The sequence below is a fragment of the Camelus dromedarius genome, chromosome 19 (genome assembly GCF_036321535.1).
Source record: "Camelus dromedarius isolate mCamDro1 chromosome 19, mCamDro1.pat, whole genome shotgun sequence".
NCBI classification, from domain to species: domain Eukaryota; kingdom Metazoa; phylum Chordata; class Mammalia; order Artiodactyla; family Camelidae; genus Camelus; species Camelus dromedarius.
In genome coordinates, this window is record NC_087454.1 from 42,817,830 (window position 1) to 42,823,857 (window position 6,028).

A 6,028-nucleotide genomic window follows, 5' to 3' on the forward strand; every position below is an offset into this window, starting at 1 on the left:
GAGCAAAAATGTCACCAGTGCCTCCTATGACAAAGAGGAGGCACTAGCCATGGGGCTTGGGCAGGACTCCAGGCTTCCACTGCTCACCCATCAGTCTGTCCAGGGGGAGAACATGGTCCCTGCTTACGTTGCACTGATGCAGCTACCTTGACTAACGCCTGGGGGCTCAGCAGGAGGTGACATTTGAGGTGAACGGAGCCAGCCTCGGTGTAGCCCTATGCTGGCAGCTGTGCCCATAGCAGTGCCCAAGCACCTAAACCTGCCACCTCATCCCCAAGGAGCAGAAGGGGGTGCGGGCGTGTAGATCACAGGGCCCTGCGAGGACAAATACAGATCATGGCCACTACATGTCTCACCCCTTACTAAAGTCATAGAGGTATGTCCGGGAGGAACAGAAAATTCATCCAGAGCCCGCCAGGCACCACACGCAAGTGGGACTCGGGCCCCGTGTGCCTCTCACTCACAGGGCTGGTCTGGACTTTCTTTTTATCAATTCTCTGGCATTTTCTCCTCTAACTTACCAACAACCAGAAAGTAGGATTTGATCTTAGGTAAGTTCAAGAATCACAGAGCACTGCCTCCACAGCAGGCCCGGCAGCACGTGCCAGGTCCTCCGACCGTCACATGTGGTACCGCCATGAGTGCCCTCCAGACTCAAGGCCCGAGGCCGTAGGCCGTGGGGGCACAGCTTCCCTCAATCTCCCCAGCAAAGGGGGACGACTTCTGGGCAAAGGCATCTCACCTCTTCTGACCGAGGGAAAGCATGATAGATACACGGGGAAACAGAGCAGAAGGTGGGGGGTAGTAAGCCCAGGAGAGCTCGTCTGCACTTCCAAGGCAAAAGTGGGGCCGTTGACTTAATCACAGGGACAAAGTGAGGATGAATCTTTCCCTGCTTTGTCTCATACTCCGTGATACGCCTTTCCCTGCATAAGGAGTTCATCCGGAATTCCCTGGAGGTGTTTCTGATGTCCTAACTTGGCATGCTGGCTGTCGGGGATGAAGAGAGGGCCTGAACCCAGCAGGTGCTGGGCCTGGGAGGCAGGAGACACCGGCTCCAGACCCAGCACAACCAGCGACTCGTTCGGCCTCTCGGGATTCAGCATCTCATCTATAAGCAAAGGGATGAGAATGTCCCAGGACAGGCTGCCTAACAAAATTGAAATGAGAGCCATGTAAAGAAAGCTTCAGTTGCCACATTTAAAACGGTAAACAAAGAACCAATCAAACAAACAAAAAACAGATACTAGAAACTGATTTTAAGAACAGATCTTACTTAATCTGCTGTATGTAAAATACTATCATTTTGACATGTAATCAATATATGAAAGTAACAAGATAGTTTACATACTTTTTACTAGACAAGTCTCAGCATCTGATGTGCATTTGACCTACAGCACATCTCAGCTCAGACCAGCCTCTTCCCCAGTGCTCATAGCATCAGTGGCTGTGGCTACTCTATTGGACAGCAACTCCAGGGGTCCCACCAGGGGTCCTGGCTGAAAAGCTGGAGGAAGTCTCCACACTGACCCTAAAAGGATCTCTCTGAAAGAAAGGCAGATTCACTTTTAAATGTCTGTAAACCGTCGGGCTGCACCTCCCTCCGCCCTTGGCTACAAGACAGCCCTCTTCCTTGCTGATCCCTTCCTGGATGTAGGGAAGGAACCCGACACACAGCCAGGGTGGCCGGGCCTCCAGGGAGACTTACCTGCTGTCTGTGTCCAGTCCCATGAAGTCCTCCTTCTCAAACAAGGTGCAGAGGAGGGGGATCCTTTCCCCAGACTTGTTGGGGTCCCATCCAGCCACTTGGACTTGAGCAAGATGAAGAGTGACTCAGTGAAGTCCTCGATCCTCTTCTCCACCACCCTGCAGTCCTCGTAGTTTGAAGGCCACGTCGGTGCGCGGCTGCTTGGCTACCTCCCCATGCAGCACAAAGACAAAGAGCTGAGAGTCATTAAGCGTGGTGCCATACAGCTCCTCTGCACATGGAGCTTCTCGAAGGCCTTGGCCGAGAGGCAGTCGGTAATGGTGACAAGGCCCACGACCGTGCGGTGGGTCTGGAAGTCACTCCACGCATTCTCGAACGCATAGTGGTGCCTGTAGTGGATACAGAGTGCCCACTGGGAGCCGCACGGGCTGATCTGGCTCACCAAGGAGATTCGTTTATAGATGCAAAAGAAATTGTCCACTGAAATGATCCCCACGGGTTGGAAGACCACGGGGAGAGTCTCGTATTCCTCAGCACACTGCATATAGTCAGGGATGCTCATGTTGCAGGCCCTGCAGAGAGGGGAGAGGAGATCGAGGTAAATACTGTGCTGTGGGCTGCGGGCGCCTCTGGGTTGCGGTGACCTGGTGTGTACCAGCCAGAAGGAAAGGGAAGCACAAGCAAAGCCGGGGGTACAGTTTGTCCTCAGAGTCTGTACATGGATACTGTAGCTCGAATCACATTACCCAGCTTTTGGTCTAGGCTTCCTGCCCCTGCACAGAAGGGTCATCTCTTGTTTACTGTTTCCAAGCACCTAGCAAGACCCTGATGCAAAGTCAGTGCTCAACACTGCTGAATAAAGAAATGAACAAAGGAACTGCTTTCCCCACCCCCCTTCAGCAGATTATAAAGAAAAGAACCGCAGTACGATCAAAAGATCTGGATTTCAACACCAATTTATTTGAACTCCTAAACTGCAGAATAATGGATAAGAAAACTTGCCTTGGGGAAGAGGGTACAGTTCAGTGGTAGAGCACATACATAGCATGTACGAGGTCCTGGGTTCAATCCCCTGTACCTCATTTTAAAAAATGAAACAAATGAATAAACCTAATTACCCTTCTCAAAAAATATTTTTTAATTCAAAATTCAAAAAACACCTTGCAATTGACACAACATTGTAAACGACTATACTTCAATTAAAAAAAAATCCCTGCCTTACAAGAATATATCTGGATTACGGAAGTTTGCAAATGTAAAATGCCTAGGGTACCACCTGCATAAAGAGGGGGGACTGTACAAATTTACTATCCCTCCTTTATGAGCTATATTTCCTTTGAGGGGTGTTATAAACTCTCAGAGCTAATTTTCTCAGATTAAAAAAAACAAAACAATACTTGATTCTCAGTACTGCTGAAGAATCAGATAAGCCTGTGAAAGCATCTGACCCACAGAGGTTACTCAATAAATGTTTGTTCAATGAATGAATATACAAGCAAAGTGAATGCTGCTCCCTGCCACAGACCATCATATTGGTACTTCCTGGAAATCCCAAGCCCACGTTACACCCGACTACACACTAAACATGTGGGTGACCTGGGCAGGCCTGTGTGCTTCTCTAAGCCCCAGTTTAATCATAGATAGAAATGAGGGCAATAACACAATCCTGAAAGGGTTAGTAAGTCAGTAATGAATTGTACCCCAACTTTGCAAGATGGAACCATTAAGGAAAATTGGGCAAAGTGTCCATAGGACCTCCGCATATTATCTCCTACAAGTACAGGGGAACCTACATTACATCTCAAAATAAAAAGTCTAATATTTTAAAGAGGCTATTGAGGTTAAATGAGCTCATTGTCTCAAATAAGGAACACACAGTACAAGTACGACAATGCCTAGCCCATGAGATACACTCAGTTAAAATTCCCACTGAACCCACTAATCCCTCCAACTTCAGAGCACGAGGATGGGTCCTCGTGGCCAAAGGCCAATGCAGCTGAAGCTAACAAAGCTAATGGTCCCCACTTCTAAGAGCCCCTGTCACCACCCTTGTTCTAATTTTCTATTTGTAATATTTTTTTATTTAATAGAAACCCCCAATTGCATAGCCTTCAGGTCACCAAAACCTGACCACAGAGATCATGATGGCAGCCCTCCTTCGTGAAACAATAAAATGAAAAGCCATTTCCACAAGACCTCTGTGTAAATCAACTAGGGAACTTCATCTTGGACTGAGGAAGAGGACTGGGGAGGAGGGGGCAATCTGGGGGCACAGAGAACTATGGGCCACCTGTCCCACGATGGACTTTAGACTCAACCCTCACTCCCCAGAAACTTCAAAATACACACAGACAGATTGCTATGGACAAGATTTTTTTTTTTTCCGAAGAAATCCCTGACTCCTTAGCAGGTCTTGTTTCTACCAAGACACAGGAGAATGAGTGTTAGAAAAAGGAAAGAGAAGAAGCATACAAGGCCCTGTCTCTACACCACCATAAAATGAAGTTCCACCAAATTACCCAGTATGGGTGCAGCCAATATTAATGTGGGCTAAACAGGTTATAGAAACCTGGAAGTCTCAACCATTGTGCAAATTCCAACACTTACTCTGCTTTTTTCCCAGTTCAAGCATCAACTCAGTGGGCACTCTTTTCCAGGAACTACACGAGGCCTGGAGTTCTCCCAAGTACAAATCTCTATTATCATGTGTGCAAACCCCATAAAGCCCCACCAGAAGAAAAGTGCCCACAGATAAGATGGAATTACTGAAGCTGAAAGCAGTCAACCAGCGTATGTTACTAGGAAAAACGATGCTGCTAGAAATGGACTCATGGACATAGAAAGCAAACTGGTTTGCAGGCAGGAAAGGGGGGATTAACAGATACACATTAATAAATATAAAATAAATGACAAGGACCTACTATATAGCACAGGGAACTATATTCAATTTCTTGTAATGAGTTGTGCTAAAAACAACCTAAAACATATGCATATACATATGCATATGTTTATAACTGAATCTCTGCTGTACACCTGAAACTAACATTGTAAATTGACTACACTTCAATAAAAATAATTTTAAAAAATAAGTATAAATAAAATCAACGCCATTAAGATAAAATAAAAGAACAATCTTATCCCCTTAGCTGTAGGTGGTGGAGAATTCTGGTTACAAGCACCAAGTCCACTGGATCACTCCAGCACTGACTGTCACTCTTTCTGACCATCAGACAGTCACTTGGCTTCACTGAGGTTACTTTTCTCTTCTGTGAAAGGCTACAGTGGCAACTAATGATGTATAGAATCTCATCATTCACAAGCCCAACAATTAGTGAGGACTTCCCATGGGCCAGGCTCTGGAGAGATGAAAAGATAGGGTCCCAGATATATTCATAGGTAGAAGAAGTTTATGCAATAAAGACATTTATTCTTCCTGTTTTGATAGACAGATTCAATGCAATTCTGATTAGAATTCCTACCAGACTTTTCATGGAATGTAACAAGTTAATTTATGGTCAGGAATAGGCAAGAAACTTCTTTAGAACCACCACTGGGGAGGGGTGGATAGGTCATTCATTTCCACTGTTCTTTCTGAAGTGATGAAAACGTTCTGGAATAATAATGGTTGCACCACTGTGAATATGCTAAAAGCTGCTGAATTGTACCATTTAAATGGGTGGACTTCATGGTGTGTGAACAATATCACAATAAAGCTGTTATATGAAAAAATATTCCTTGACAATTATTTTTCCCTCTATACAACTAGTCTACCCCACAATTTAAGAAAAACAAAAAACCAAAACAAACTAAACTGTGCCAGGAGCTTTTTAGGACTGCAATGTCCCTGGGTCTCCAACGCCTCTGGTGGTGCTGTTCCTGTTAACACACACTAGCTGGGCTGGGCTAGTTAGGGACTGTAACTATGTTTTTAAAATCGACTGTCACACGTTTCACCCTGGGAAAGGGAAGGAAAGAGCATGACACAGCCTCATGCCTTCAGCTCACTTTTTACTGAACAAAGCCCTGCTTTCAACACTGTAATTCCTGGCACTATGAAAACACGTGACATCAACAAGCACCGCCATCATAAGACCTGAAATTGTTCAAGGTACTTACCTGGGGCAGAAACACTGAGGGGGGAGACGGAAACTCCCTCAGCACTGGCGCTCCCTTTTCCAGACTCCACCAGGAGAAACTGGGCTTTACAGCCGGAGGCTCTAAGCCCGGGGAGCAGCGCGCATGCCGCTGAGCTTGTCCTCAGGGAGCTGGAAAGGGAGAGGAGGGCAGCCCCGTGGTCACAGGGCAGGGAAAGCGTGGGGG